Source organism: Anolis carolinensis, chromosome 5, assembly GCF_035594765.1.
Source record: "Anolis carolinensis isolate JA03-04 chromosome 5, rAnoCar3.1.pri, whole genome shotgun sequence".
Taxonomy (NCBI): Eukaryota; Metazoa; Chordata; class Lepidosauria; order Squamata; family Dactyloidae; genus Anolis; species Anolis carolinensis.
In genome coordinates this window covers 162988103-163005297 of record NC_085845.1, presented here as the reverse complement: position 1 = coordinate 163005297, position 17195 = coordinate 162988103, and positions in this window count along the sequence as shown.

Below are 17195 nucleotides of genomic sequence, written 5' to 3'. Positions count from 1 at the left end.
GGATCAAAAATGAGAATTTTCTTAACCGGTGCTATGCATCTAACTGGTGTATAGTCCTAGACGGATTAGGACATCTCCACTTGAAGGCCTGATTAGTGTCAATACTGGTTTCAATTCAGGCAGCAAGTGAAAACATGACTGTTGATTAAAGTCTTTATTATTTATTTTTTTAAAACATTTATAATCCGCCATTCTCACCCCAAAGGGACTCAGGGCGAATCGCAACATATACGGCAAGCACTCCAGATCTTTAGGCCTGACTTATTTATTTCAAATGGTGTATGGAGAGAGTTTTAAATAGCTTTATTCTTTTAATCCTCTTTTGACTAGATAATTCTTTTAATATATTTTTAATTGATTTAAATTATTTACTAATTTGAAATTGCTTTAACCTATTTGTCTTGTATGCTGTTTTGATATCTTTTGATATAGAATAAACTATTTAAACTTGAAAACTCCACAAGAATGGTAAGAAAGGTTATTGTTCTTATAGGAAAACTTATAACTCTGCTTGCTGTAATGGTATCCTTTCTGATTATGGTAATGTATGGCAATGTCTGTCTTTTAATCTCTGAGCCAAACTATACCAGCATCTTCTGGCCTGATTTTCCAAGCATTAATCATTGTCAATAATGGAGCTATGTTTTGCTATTGATTGGGGCAAAGCATATTGGTATTTCCATCTTCTCCCACCACTGATCTTTGGCATGTCAGTCACAAGCAGGATCGTGTCACAATTCCTTTTTGCACCAGAAATTGATGTCCTTGTGTACAGAGCCGTCCCTAGGCAATTTTAAGGAGTAGGCAGAGAATTTTTGTGCCCCCCCCCCGAATTCACTTTGTGTGGCTCCGCCCACCACATTGCACGGCTCTGCCCACCACATTGCGTGGCTCCGCATGGCTCCGCCCACCATGTCACGCAACGTAGTGGGCAGAGCCGCGTGGTATGGTAGGCGGAGCCGCGCGGCACTGTCCTTCCCACTGCGGCCTGGGCCTTGCCGCCATACTGCCTGCCCTGGGAAGGACCAAGCCGCTGCGGGAATGACCGGCCCCAAGCCAAAGGAGGCGGGGGTGGCGCCATCATCCCGGGGGGCTCGAGGGCGCCCCCGGGATGATGGCACTACAGGCAAATGCCTCCCTCAACTGGTGGGTGGACCGCCTCTGCTTCTGTATCTGTGTATGCATAAACATCTCTCTGCTGCACTACAATAACCAAAAGAACAGCCCTCTATTGTTCACAGTGGCTTAGGCTTGATTAAACAAGATTAATTGACTTTTACAATCATTGCAATAATGCCATGATTGGGACTATTTCTGAGTACAAATCAGTTATGGATCTAAAATTCTAGGTTGCAAATTCATGATTGCAATACTAAATCCCAGCCTGGACAAATTTGGCTAAGTTCTCTGTGAAGCATACTGATTTTGTATTTATGCTCTGGTAGATCATAACATTTGTCCAGGAGTGACACATGTCTGGGGAGAACTAGACATGGTTAGTTAACCACCAGGCCTGAGGCTGGCGAAGTACAGACCACATTCTCTCTGGAGAGCACTGCAAGAAAATAGAATTGGCAACATGACTCAGTTTAAATGATAGCATGTATTTATTCCCATTGAGAACACAATCTAAAAATGTACTATTCCTGTGAGATTTTAATTTTCCTTTTTCTTTCTGTTAAAATATGATTTACTTTAAATAAACTATTCATTCATTTATAATTTTTTGACTATGTTATTTATGGAAGGGAATTGTGTGGCCCTCCAAATGTTGTTGGATTGTATTTACCAGCCTTTCACACAGTTGGGTATGTTGGTGAGGGTTACATCAGGAGGCCATTTGATTACCAGGCCTGCTCTCATTAAGCCACTAAAAAAATTAAATGCAGATCTCTGAAAAATTAATTTCTGGACTACAACACCCAGAATTGTCTGATAACTGTAGATTAGGAATTTTGGGTCCTGTGACCTAAACCAATAATTTGTTCAAACTCTGGTTGGACACTTGTTAATATCTGAAAGAATTATCTTTTTTTCTGATAGAGATTATTTGGATGTTAAGAAGATTAAGTACTGTACTTTAGAACCCTCTCTTTCTCATTCCTATACTTTGTCAACCTTATGGTATTCACAATACATTTTTGAAGCCAATGTTAATTTCACACAGGCAGGCAAAGCCCCATTTCCTAAGTAAAGGTTAATCATCCCCAAGTTCTATCTTCCTAGCTCTGTGATAAATAATACATGTTAAACAAAACAGTGTGAAGCTGAGCATGAAGGATGTTGTCGATTAGTCATTTATCTTTTAAGCAAGAGACAGGTTTTTCTGCCAAACTGGCCTGGATTCAACTGGCCTGGATTCTTATGATTTTTTTAACCCCCCAAGTGGCTGCAAAATTTAAGGTGATTGTATTCATTCTCATATGATAGGTATGGGTATAGGATGGCCACTTATACCTTATTAAAATTATTATTGTATGTGTGTGTGTGTGTGTGTGTATATACACACACACACACACACACATACATATATATACACACACACACACACACACACACAGACACACACTATCTATCTATCTATCATCTATCTATCTATCATGGTGCTTCTCTTCCAAAGGAGACTCAAAAGTTACCAGTCATCTATATAAATAATAATGTAATGTCCATCTGTTAGGGACATCATATTTCCCAAAAAAAATCTGCAGACAGCTATGAAATTTGGGTATAGCATTTGACCTGGCGAGTGTTTTAAACCTGCTCTCACAAACCTAACCCAGCCGAGAAAGGTAAAAACAAACCCCAAAGCAACAGCCAATCAGTCACTTCCACCCTTAGCTACTGTCCTAACAGACAGCTCCTCCTCTTAGCAATGTCCAAGCCCTCCCTTCCTCCCTTAGTAAACATCATAACAGATGGTCCCTCTTCTTAGCAACAGCGCAAGCAATGGCCAAGTCAACTGGTGTGGGTGGGGCCGCAAAGTGCAAGGGGAACGGATTTCTCGAGTCTTTTTTCCCCCTCACAAAGGCTTCTCCTGATGGAGAGAGAAGGCCTTCAGCCACTTAAGTGGGGAAAGAAAGGGAAAAGGAATTGGAAGGGGCCTGAGACTGTTAGGAATGGTGGGAGTTGAAGTTCAAGACACCTGAAGGGAGGGCACAGGTTGGCCCAGGTCTGTAAGAGAGAGAGCGAGCACTTTGCTCATGCCCAGAGGCACCCTGGTACCCGTCCCTTTCCCTCCCTCCCTCCCTCCCTCCCTCCCTCCCTCCAAGGATGTTGCCCAGGGGATGTCCGGATGTTTTACCTAACCAGACTGGGTCACAGAAACACGTGGCTGGGTACAGCTAGTAAAAAAAATAAAAATATGAATTTACAAATTAGTTTTGGAAAATCATTCCTATAAGCACAATACAATATATCTCATTAGTGAAAGCTAGTGATCCCCATGACAATTGGGTGATTAAACGGATTGGTATTGTCTAAACTTTAAGAATGTTATCCGGGTACTAATCTGGTCCCTCAAAAATATGGATAACTCAGGGCAGATTCACCACTCCACTGATATGAGAGCCATCAGCCAACAGCCAATATGATATGGGTTTATGGGATCCTATCAGTATCTTTAAACTGAACCTGGAATGAGCAAGCTTTTGAAAAGAGGACTATTGTGTGTGAAGTTCAACACATGCAGCTCTAGGAGGGGGTGCGATTAAGAGGAAGTGATAAGAGGAATGAAAGAGAGAGACAGAAAGAAAGAGAAAAAGGGGTAGTTTTTGCTGGCTTTGCCTTTTTCCACTATTAACATGTGGCCTTGAAAAACAAAAAGTTTCTTCACATCTTTTGCAGGAACTTGTGAGACAACTTATCTAACTTCTAGTTATGCATCCTGGCCCATCAGAGATTTGTGTCTTTTACTCTCATTCTGGCAGAAGGCAGCAAAAACATTTTCCCTTCCAAAGTCCCAAATATTCAGTTTGGCTAAGACTTGAATAGACTCTTTTAAGACAAAGATTTCAAATAATTTACTAAGAACCTTTAAGGAATGGAAAATAAAAAGTGCTAAGCCCATTTTGCATTTCTTGAGACTGGCAACAGAATGATGTTTATCATATCTAAAATATCTGTGCTTTTCTGAGGCTTCTGAAAGAGAATAATGTGTCCTAAAACCACACATGCGTTTGAAAATTCTGCCTTAGCAAAGTTGCATGGATTTAATATGCTTTAATCAATGAAATTAGTGGGATTGCTTTCATCCCATGGAAGGATTTCTTATGCTTGGCCTCTGTACTTCATATCTGATTGATGCTATTCATTGCTTTCCATTTGCACTTTGGGCTGCTACACTGCCTTTTCCCACCATTGCTTCCCAGGGGACAGTACTCTCCCATTCTCAGTTCTTTTATATACCCAAACTGTGACCTAAGCCGGTGGATCAATCTAAATCCTTAGTTGGTAATGACATTATGGCCTACAGCTCCTAGCTCCTCATCATTGACTATGCTAGACAAGGCTAATGGAAATTGTTGTCCAGCAATGTCTGAATGGCTGCTCTTTGAACAGCCCTGTTTTCCATTTTCTTTGCAACTTTAGGAATGTTGGATTTTCTACACACATTTTGTGCTTTATAGTGTTGTTAGACTGCACTGTCCATCATCCATAACTATCAGCCATGCTTTCTGAAGCCGATGAGAGTTGGAGACCAAAAATATCTGAAGCTATGCACCAAATGTTCCCAACTCCTGTCCCAGAGAGCAGAGCTGAATGGATCTCAAGAACACAAGGCAATTAGTATGGAAGAGCATTTGTTGTATGCATGAACACAATCATGCTTGCAAGGTGAAAAATCATTGATATACTCACATAGTTGCTACATTGAATTCTGTTAGAATTATATAAATAAGCTGTCAGCAAGTACAAAATGTGGTTTAATGACAGCTGGGTAAAGGTTCATCGTGTACTCATAACGCCGTCAACCTCTGCGGTTGTGATGTGGTGTGCTTCTCTCACTCTTTTTAGTGTCAATAACATCTTGTTATTTTCACAGTGGTTAATTTTGCTGCTCTTTACCCAATATGCCTTGCACGAGGTTTTTTGTTTTTACAAAGGAAACTTTTCTTGCCTTGTTTGATCAAACTGTTGTTAGCACTGTTAAGAGGGTTTTTGTAATGAGTTATTTGATTACATGATAATCTTAGCTATAATTTATTGGCACATAATGATCATTTACCATATGAAGTAATATTGAGCTAATTTATTGGGATATGCCTTTTTCCACATCTTGGAACTTTGGCTGACTGAAATATAGATCAAGAATGACCAAAGCTTCTAAATTCAATGTACACATTTTTATGTGAGAAGGAAAAGGCAAAGTCTTGCATATGGACAAAATATGGAACGCAGATGAAATTCATTGAGTCCTCTTCACATTTGTTTGTTTGTTCATGTGTGAGGAGGGCATGCCCGCATGTATCATTATCCCTTTGTTTAAAAAAGTGGTATGTTCCTCAGTGGAATCTTTTAAATTGAGATTATTCCTGTGATGCATTATATTGTTATACATAACATGCTATAAACCTGGCCTGGGGTGTGTATATGGCTATACATTATTTATAGATGTTTTTGTGACCTAGAACGGTGAGCTTTATAAAGTAGCTCATTCTGGCAGATAAATAAAAGATCAGATCTCAAGTAAACAAAGATATAGGTGTCTTAATGGAGGGGATAATCTATATAGTGAATGTTTTACATGGAAGGAAAAGAGTATTATACGGGTCATGATAATCTTTAAATCAGGTTAAGAGTCTGCACTTAGATACTTCGAAAAGAAAATGGGCGACATTATGCAAATATGTGTTATTCTTTCCAGTTGTTTGCACTTCACACACCGTTTAGATTTTCAAAGATAATCAAATAAAGAGCTTTAGTAAGTTTTATGAGGGATTGTTTAAACTAAATGCTGCACTCATGATTATCATTATAGCAAAGCTTTTAGATAGCTTACATTTTAGCAGAAGAGTCTTGGCACCAACTGTGTCTGCCTTTTGTATTTTTGTGTCTGACAACGGGAGACTTTTGTTACATGAAAATCAAATACTTCACCAAGAAAGTACCATGAGCAAAATGAATTACCAATATAATTCTATTCATGAAAAAATGGAGAGATTAGTTATGAAGAAGATAAAGAGTGTGTGTCTATTAAGTCATGCCAAGGCCCTCAGACATGTTCTATTATCATAGAATCATAGAATCGTAGAGTTGGAAGAGACCTCACGGGCCATCCAGTCCAATCCCCTGCAAGAAGCAGGAAAATCTCATTCAAAGCACCCCCGACAGATGGCCATCCAGCCTCTGCTTAAAAGCCTCCAAAGAAGGAGCCTCCACCACAGTCCGGGGCAGAGGGTTCCACTGCCGAACAGCTCTCACAGTGAGGAAGTTCTTCCTGATGTTTAGGTGGAATCTCCTTTCCTGTAGTTTGAAGCCATTGTTCCATGGCTTAGTCTGCAGGGCAGCAGAAAACAAGCTTGCTCCCTCCTCCCTATGACTTCCCCTCACATATTTATACATGGCTATCATGTCTCCTCTCAGCCTTCTCTTCTGCAGGCTAAACATATGTTTGTTAAAATGTAAACAAACATATTAATTCCATAGCACTTCCTCCCAAATATATATGGAGAATTTACCTTTAAAATTGTACATATTTTTTATATTTAGTGTGTGTCTGTGTGCTGCCAAAGTAATCTGTTGACTTATGGTGACCCCATGAATTTCACTGGGGTTTCTTAGGTAGGCCTACTCAGAGCTGGTTTTGTCAGGTCTTCCACTGAAATATAGCCTACAGTACTGGGCGTCCCATCCAAATCCTAACTATTTATCAGATAGGATCTGATATATTTAGGATATTTTGAGACTGCCTCATAACCCTTAGCTACGCTGGCCATTTAATACAGTTTCAAACCAGTATGAAGAAATGGTTTAATTGTGCAGATGATTCCATACGAAATCCTGGAACCAGTTTGAGGCCCAGATGGTGATTACACAAAGCACATTGCACTGATGCACATTAAGGCTTTCTTCTGTGCCCTTTTGTGGGAGTTTGTTTTTTTTGCTGTCACAGTTTGAAGCTAGCTTTGAATTACATTAAATGGTAAGTGTATATGGGGCCATAATCTTATGGCCTAAACTATAGTTTAGCTTGCATTTAGTTTGTGTGTAAATCCAGATATATAATACACTAGCTGTGCCCGGCCACGCGTTGCTGTGGCGAAGTCTGGTGGTATGGGAAATAAAGTATTGAGTAATTGGTGGTAGTTAAGGTAAAGGGTAAAGGTTTTCCCCTGACATTAAGTCCAGTCATGTCTGACTCTGGGGGTTGGTGCTCATCTCCATTTCTAAGCCAAAGAGCCGGCATTGTCCGTAGACTCCTCCAAGATCATGTGGGATGACTGCATGGAGCAGCGTTACCTTCCTGCCAGAGCAGTACCTATTGATGCACTCACATTTGCATGTTTTTGAACTTCTGGGTTGGCAGAAGCTGGGGCTAACAGTGGGGGCTCTCTCCGCTCCCCCAATTCAAACCTGTGGCCCTTCGGTCCAGAAGTTCAGCAGCTCAGCGCTTTAACACGCTGCGCCATCAGGGGATATTATTTCCTAAAGGTTGTGAATATACAATATTTCTGATTGGTTTTTTTTCTGTTGGAGGCAAGTATGAATGCTGCAATTAGGAAAAATGATTAGGATGTAATGACCTTGCAGCTTTAAAGTCTGGCTGTTTCCTCCCTGAGTGAATTTTTTGTTGGGAGGTGTTAGCTGGCCCTGATTCTTTCCTGTCTGGAATTCCCTTGTTTTCAGAGTGGTGTTGTTTGCGATATTTTATGTGCTTCTACTGTCTGTGGCCCTGAGAAAACAGAGGATTTGCCAGACTTTGATGATGGGAATATTTTGTTGGGAGGTGTTAGCTGGCCCTGATTGTTTCCTGTGTGGAATTCCTGTTTATTTACTGTCCTGGTTTTAGAGATTATATTGTTCTGCATTATTCTATCCCAGTAATTATTTCATATTAAAGTAGAATCTCACTTATCCAACATTCACTTATATAATGTTCTGGATTATCCAACACAGTCTGCCTTTTCATAATCAGTGTTTTTGTAGTCAGTGTTTTAAATTCATTGTGATATTTTAGTGGTAAATTTGTAAATACAGTACAGTAGAGTCTCACTTATCCAACATAAACGGGCTGGCAGAATATTGGATAAGCCAATATGTTGGATAATAAGGAGGCATTAAGGAAAAGCCTATTAAACATCAAATTAGGTTATGATTTTACAAATGAAGCACCAAAATATCATGCTAGACAACAAATTTGGCAGAAAAAGTAGTTCAATACACAGTAATGTTATGTTGTAATTACTGTATTTATGAATTTAGCACCAAAATATCACGATATATTGAAAATATCGACTACAAAAATGCGTTGGATAATCCAGAACATTGGATAAGCGAGTGTTGGATAAGTGAGACTCTACTGTAATTACTACATAGCATTACTGCGCATGGAACTACTTTTTCTGTCAAATTTGTTGTATAATATGATGTTTTGGTGCTTAATTTGTATAACGATTACCTAATTTGATGTTTAATAGGCTTTTTCTTAATCCCTTCTTATTATCCAACATATTCACTTATCCTGCCAGCCTGTTTATGTTGGATAAGTGAGAGTCTACTGTTTATTGATAATCTTATATTATCTGCTCAGAACTGGATTATATGAGGCCCTTCTTCACAGCTGTATAAAATGCACACTGAAGTGGATTATATGGTAGTGTGGAGTCAAGATAATCCAGTGCAAAGCAGATAATATAAGATTATAAATGGGTTATATAGCTGTGTTGAAGGGCCTTGAGTCTACACTGCCATATAATCCTGTGCAAATTATATAATCTGTGGAAGAAGCCTAAGTGAGGCCTAAATCTGCCTGTCCCCTAACTGAAGCCTGGCTGCCCTTTGGCTGAATTGGTTGCTAGGCAACCAAGTGGGCAGAGATTCGCCCTCTAAACTGGCAGCAATTGGATAAAAAAAAATTATTGCTCTCCCTCTAATTAGGACTTTGTTTTTCTTTTCTTTTTGTTGTATCAACCTGGAGGCATGGATGATGGGTTGTGTTGTCAAATTTTGAGGTTGCGGGGCCTGTAGTTTTGTTGTTTTGTGAGTTGCCGTGATGCCATCACTCTTTTATATATATAGATTACATTAGCAGTGCATGGAAGATCTCTAACTGTGCATGTTGTATTTGTGAGTTGCTATCTCCAGTAGGTCCTTTCCAAGTTCAGTAGATCATGGATACTACTGGAGACAACTGATAATGCGTGTGTATGAGGCTCAAATTCATGGATGTGCAATCCACATTATCTTTAATTTAACAAAACAGTAGGAACAGAACAAACAATTTCTAATTGTTCAGTGCTCATGAAGCTGTTAGTAACATATTTCTGTCCATAAGTCACTTCTACCCCATGCCAACATTAACAGAGTTCATGCACTGTGTATAGAATTCATAGGAATCTCCAGTTACAAGATTTCATATGGATGAAAAAAACCCAACCCTTAATGTGAAATCTTGGTGAGCATGTATGAGGCTGGATAATTACAAGATATGGAATTATTTGACCCATGGACAACAATGAGTCAGGGACAAAAATTTCTTTGACTTCCCAAGTCCTTCACTTCCACTCATGATTTTCTAACCAAAATCTCTTTTCCCCCTGCCAGGCTGGATATATATTGCCATATAATCCAGTTTCTGATCCCAGATTATCTACTTTGAACTGGATTATATGGCAGTGCAGACTCATAATCCAGTTCAAAGCAGATAATCTGGGATAAGATACTGGGTTATATGGTAGTGTAGATCCAGCCCCAATCTCCTTCATTTAAATTATCAAAGTCCCCTTTGTGGACGTGGTACATGTTTGGGGTTTTGTTTTGGGTGGGTAGGAGTTATTCACCTCAAGGTGGTTTTTTCATGGCTTGAAATGACTCCTATAAACACCCTTTCAAAATGCTGTTTTTTTAAAACAGAAAATGCCATTTTGTACTCACACAAAAAATTTACATACATTTTTTACACAGAACAAATTTATACAATAAATAGATTTCTAATTCTTTTGATCTCTTTTTTACAGTGAGAAAAATTGTATAATTATTTATTTCATTCTAGAACAAAATTTATGGAGATTGATAGCCTTTTACACAGTAATGTAAACATCTGGCATATAACCATTGGGAGCCAGAAGTCAAGTATCTTTCTTATATCACAGATGTAAAGGATTGTGCCTTCCATGTCAGTGGTGTAGTGAATCTTTAAAGGAGCCATCTAGAGCACTAAACTTATTTTGGAGACAGAGTTAAATACTTTGGATTGCTTTTTTAAAAGTTCATAATGAAACTCAGAGCAGATTCACTTTGTCACTGAGAAGGCAGCCACCATATGCCTTTGCATGTAAAGCTTCAAATGTAGTTTTTTTTTTTTTTTTTACAGAGGAGGCTCCAGTGTGGAATCGTGGTTTGGGAGAGATTGTTGTTTGGACAACTGAATGTGAAAAATATCTTTTAGGCAAATGAGCCAAGCAGCTCCCCTCCCTCACCACCATTTCCTTGTTCTAAACCTTGCTTTCGTCATCTCCCCAAAGCCATTATTCTTTAAACAAAACTACTGCTGGAACCTTGTTATGAGCCCTTATATGGAATGTGTAGTTTGCCTAGAGGAGAATAAGTCAGCCTTATTTTCTCAGCAAGTAAAATGTAACATTGGAGCATTAAATGCAGCAATGAGGAATGTCTCTGTTAATTCAAGCTTTTAGAATCTTCATCTTCCTTTTGCAGTCTATAATATATTGCTTTTTCTCACACGAAACCCTCCTAGACAGTGTCATTAAATGACTTTCAGTTCTAATCATAGTTTAGCTCTGATTTCCAATTTTTCTGGATTATACAAGGATAGAAACAATGACTATACCAATCAGGTTGACACTGGTAGTCCTTGTTGTGTTTTCACTTCATTTATTGATTTATACACATAAGAATGTAGAAAAAGGCATGTTGGATCAGATCAAAGGCCCACCTAGTCCAACATTCAATTCATACAGTGACCAACTATATAGTCCGTCTCTTGAGGAATACCTGCTTTAAATACTTGACCAGAAAATCTTTCATAAATTCATCCAGTCCTTTCTACTGCTGTCCAACTTGACAGCCATCACTATGTTTTGTGGTAATTCTTCCACAGGTTAGGTTTGTGTGTGAGGTATTTTATATTAAGAGCTACTTTTAAACTTCTAGTTATGACCTCAACTTTTAGTATCATGGAAGAGACTGAAGTTCTCCTTGTCTACTGCCTTTCAGGTACCTTTTTAATGTCCCCCTTTTTAATGAGCTCCACAGCCCCAAATCTTGTATCCTCTATTTTTATCATTTTGATTGCATCTTTCTGCAATCCTTCTAGGTATAACTGGCAATGGTCAGAATTGTACACATGCCCATATATGAATACAGATTTATGTGATTTTAGTATCATCCTATGAAATTTATTTTCAGTTTCCTCTCTAGTTACACTGAACATGGAATTCACCCTTTTTAAAACTAGTAATTGCACATCGAGTTAATATCTTGATTGAATTATGCACCACACTCTCAATATCCCTTTCTTGATTGGATACTGCTGGAAAACTGCATCACTTCATATTTGTTTATAATTAATTTCACTCTCCATTTTACTGTCCTTTCTTCCAGTTTCAGGAAATCCTTTGCAATGTTTTACAGATTGTTTTTGTTCTTACCGCCTGACTAATTTAGCGTCATTAGTAAACTTGGCAACCTCAATATACCACACTTAAATTCTGGTTATTTATCAACAAATTACGAGATGCCCCAGTCCCAATACAGATCTCTGAGGAATCCCATCATTTGCATCCCTCCATTGTGATCACTAACCACTCAGTCTTAGTTGGCTTCATGCTCTTTAAACAGCTATAAATCCACATTACTTCTTTGTTTAGGATGATGTCTCTTTTCCCTTGACTGCCATGCTTGCTCAGGAGTCTTTAGTTGGAACTTTATCATAAACCTTTTGGAAATCCAAGTAAAAATGCCTAACTGGGTCACTCAATTTTGAAAGATTAATTAGATAGGAGTTTGGATTGACGAAATCATGCTGATTCCTTTACTGCAGGGCTTGTCTACATGCTGGACAATTGTATTATTAAGAACATTTCTCACTAATTTACACAGAATATTCTTATCTTCATTTTTTAGAAGTTGCTAAAGCTGTTTAGTCCAGATGAATCCATATGCTCAGTTGACAGCTGATAAGGAAAGTGTCCCCTCAAGGTTCCTGCTAAAGAGCCATACATAGAAGATGCCACATTAACACGGACAAGATAATACACTTCAGTGAAGGAATAATTGGTATTGACACAGCATGAAGTATCCCAGAACTTCCAGGCCTTTAGGATTAACATCAGCTGGCGTTTAGTACCAGGACACCTCTCGCTCCCCAGATAACAAAATTCAGGGATGCTCAAGTCCCATTATATATAGCAGTTCAGTAAAATTGTGTCCCTTCTATAAAACGGCAAAATAAAGGTTTTTTGAAAAAGAAATTGGGAGGAGGGAAGAGGTTATTTCCAATCAGAGCATGGTTAAATCCACGGATACAAAATCCATGGATATAGAGAACTGTCTGTAATTCCTACATTATACTTTGGGATGTTGAGATGTAAGAAAAACATTGAGAAATAATATTTGTAATCTCCCACATCAGGGATAAAAAAAACCTGTTGTTATCATTCTTCACAATATTTGAGACTGAAACAGTTGAGAATTCATACCCTACACAGTGTTACTTTTTAAAAAGGGACTTAGTGGTTTTGTTTTCTTTGGCACCTATTACCCCTGAAAGGTCATTACTTACAAATGCTACATCCAGCGTGCAGATAGTAAGCATGTGTAAGATTCCAGAATACATCAAACCCTATCTATGCCTTTCTCTGTTATAATAATAATAATAATAATAAAACTTTATTTATACCCCGCCACCATCTCCCCAACGGGGACTCGGGGCGGCTTACATGGGGCCATGCCCAAGACAATACAATAAACCATAACATAATACAATTAAATAATACATTACATAAAATAAACAGTACAACATAAGATCAAAACAGCAATATAACACGAGCGGGCCGCATGAATACTATATTTAAAAACTAGATTAAAAATTAAAACTCTGGGTGAGAAAGGGATCAGAATAAAACCTCGAGGGACGGGACATCAGATAGTGAACCAGTCTAGAGGATAAATATCGGGGGGGAGTAGCATAGAACATTTACTCTCCGAAAGCACACCGGAAGAGCCATGTTTTTAAATCTTTCCTGAAGGCTAAAAGGGTGGGGGCTTGCCTGATTTCAATGGGCAGCGAGTTCCACAAGCGAGGGGCCACCGCAGAGAAGGCCCTCTCCCTTGTTCCTACAAGGCGAGCCTGAGATATAGGTAGTGGCGACAGGAGGGCCTCCCCCGATGATCGGAGAGGTCTGGCAGGTTTATGATAGGAGATACGGTCACGAAGGTAGGCGGGTCCCAAACCGTTTAGGGCTTTATAACATCAGAAAATGGTTGTGAGTATTAATACATACAGTCTGACCATTACAGCCAATGGTAACAAATACTTTGAATTGAAATCCAACAACGTGGAGGTCACATGTTTCCCATCCTAGATCAGGCCCCTTTGCACCATATGTAGGCTTATCAGCTCTTTTAGAAACTTTGCCAATACAAAGATGAGAAACCAAAGAAACAGGATATTCAAATTTTCTAAACATAAAATGAAGAAAATCCATCTATTTACCAGTGTCTTATAATCAGTGCACAGACTGACTATAATTTTTGCTTGAAAACGACCAAGTAAACAGTAATTCTACTGTTCCATTACCTTTGATGATGATATGTTATGTATACTTTTTAGGGTTAATTATTCTACCCCAACCCACATGGCCAGAATGAACATATTTGTAAGACCACACACAAAGAGATATTTTCCATTTCTATTAACCCATTTATTGCCCAGACTGTCATAGCACAACATCAACTTCATTATAGAAACAACCGCACTCTATTGATTGGTCAGTAAATGTTCCCTTAATTTATTTTGGCACTTTAATTGGTAACTGAAAAATTAGAGCTGTCTAGTCATAAATAAAGCCGAAGTTTTGCTTCAAATGGTGAATTTGTCATGCTCTTCATAGTGGTGATTTATTATTATTGGTCACACTATTTGCTTTTGAGATCTAGTTCTGACTTGCTGTAGATGATTCCAGACTCACAGAGGATAGATTTCCAGTCACGATGTCTATGTGGACATCAACAGTTTTCTATGAAAGAACATGAAAGAACTCTGATTCTATCAGTAGAACTCTCCTAATATTAGCGTTTGTTTGGGGACAAAAACATTTGGGGTAAAAGTCTTAGAAAAAAATAGTTTTGAGGATTACAATTCCCAAAGTTGGCTAGGGTCGTTCTAGATGGGTAATTCTGGATACTGAAATCCAAAAAGGCAATGTTTCCAAAAGCTTTGGCCAGCTAGGTACTTAGCTTTTTCCCATCCCGTGAAGGAAAGAAAAGGACTTGGTCATCTTTTAAATTCTTGATAAATAAAAAAAACCCTGTCCTAGCTAAAAATAATTTTAGCTAATTGTAGCAGTGGTTCTTTTTCGCCTCCTGCAACTCACTTTGCTATTCCTGTAATGATTATGTTTCCAGTTGTATTACCTTTTGAAGAGGGTTTCGACACTGGTGCCCATGTAATTACCTACTATGGAGCTGGTCCTTGAACTAATCTAACCTAATTTTGGCTGCTGTGACTTGGCAGCGGTTCTCAACCAGATTTCATTCTGAGTCTTGCCCTTTGGGATCCCCTGAGTAAAGAGAAATGAAGTCAGACCATTTGAAATCAGAATAGTGCTCTACCACTATGCTGTGGCCTTTTTCTGGCTTTGACGCAGATAAGCAATTTTGGTTTGGCTCTGCTGATAATGCACCAATTGGGAAATTTGATGAAGTGTATCAGACTGAATCCTTTAAAAGCACCCTAATATCAACCTGCATTTTAGTGCCAAATAAAATGAGTTTGCTAGAGGTTTGCTATTTTACTGTGCCTTCAAGTCATGTTCTACCTATAGTAACTCTAAAGCAAGCTTGAGTCCCCTCGAGGAGAGAGAGCAATAAATAAATAAAATATTTATATTATTATAATAATTATTATTATCATTCAAAGTTTTTTAAAACCCATTTGGATTAGAATGAGAGACATGAAGAATGTGAGCAATATATACAGTGGAACCTCTACTTAAGAGTGGCCCAACTTAAGAGTGTTTTGAGTTAAGAGCTGCTGTTTGGCCTGGGTTTGCTTTGACATAAGAGCATCATTTTAAGTCAAGAGCTAGCACCAGAGGGAGTGCTAGTGCAACACTACAGGGCTTTAGGGCTTAAAGGGAGCCTCCTTCATGCCTTGTGACTCATGCTCTTATCCGCTTTGAGAGATTGCTGCCTGCTTTGTTCTTGTCTGCTTTGGAAGATTGCTGTCTGCTTTGCTCTTGTCCGCTTTAAGGAACTTTGGGTTAGTTGATTTTCTATGGTTTTTATTCCTGGTATGCTTGACTTCATGAAGAGAGAGAGGGAGAGAAAGCAAGAGAGAGAGGGAGGCTGGAATGAGTACAGTATGGAGAAAATGATGTTTCTGTCTCTTCTCTTTGTGCTTTGTGCTTCCTTGCCACAACTTTGTGCTTCTACCATTTTAAAGTTGATCTTTCTTTTTTATTGTTCCATGTGAATGTGCATTTATACATTGTTTGTTATTTACAGAATACATTTTCTTATTTAAAAACGCATAACAAAAAAGGGAGGGATGGTTTGGAGGGCCATAATGGATTAATAGCACTTGGGAAATTTGCTTTGAAATAAGAGCATTTTGATTTAAGAGCTCAGTCATGAATGAATTAAACTCTTAAGTCAAAGCATCACAGCAGTTTCTGAATTTTCAATGATGGCCAGAAAGTGTTTTCTTATTTGTCTATTTGGGGTTCTTTGGTTTTAGTTTTAAGAAGAGGAACAATGAACCAAATGGGCTATCCAGAAAAAGTGAGTCAGGTTGACTTGAACAAATTAAAGAAATGTTTGAATACATTAGTATCAGTGACTTTTTCCCTTCAAGTGTTATGAGAACCTGGTTTTTCCTAACCCTGGGAGAAGTGATGGTTCTCGAGAGGGAGCTCCCATGAAGTAGACCAGGGTGGGTAACTGCATTGGGGGATGGAGGCTTCTGGGAGCCCTATCTAAAAGTCATTTGGTCAGAAGACGCAAATGACCCTTTTCTTCTTGTCAGAAAAAATGACAATACCTAGATGCTGCAAAAACAGGCTGGGGGTGGTGGTGGGGGACACATGTAGTCCCAGGATTGCAGTTTCCTATTCCTGAACTGAAAGGAAAGCCTCTGTTGTTATAGGGTTGGCCCATATGTCAGAGGTTTTTCATTCTTGCTATATACCTTGCATAGGAGGAAACACCAAGTAATTCAGTTGTCCTTAGTTTTTAGTAGATATCTGCAGGATTGCTTTGTAAGGATCTCAGCCTCATTGCCCCATACCATTAATTCATGTTGCTGCTGTGTCTTCTTTTCCCTCCCTAAGCATGCAAACTGCACACAGCTATTCTTCTGAACTGGGTCACTACCACTGCTCAATTACCCTGTATACAACATTTACAAGAACACCAAATGAAAAAGACAAAAGTTACACGTGGGTGGATTTACAGCAGTGGGGGAGGAATTGCATTTGAAAATGTAGTTTGTGGAGTATGTTCAGAATTCTATACAACTAATCTGCTCTGCCCCCGCTATGTGAAAGATCTGAAGCTCTGTATGAATACAAAATGATACTGTGAACCTTATGTTTGATTTGGAGGAAGAAAAAAACACAAAGAAAGGTATCACGATCTGTTCTGACGCCTTTTCTTTTCCAGAAACTTGCTCAATAGGCATTTTTCTTCCAATGACTGCAACGTCATCATTGCCATTTTCACCCTGTTTACGGTCAAATGAGTATTATTCTCTCCTCTCTCTCTCTTTTTTTGAAGGCATTCCAATCTAAGCCTAT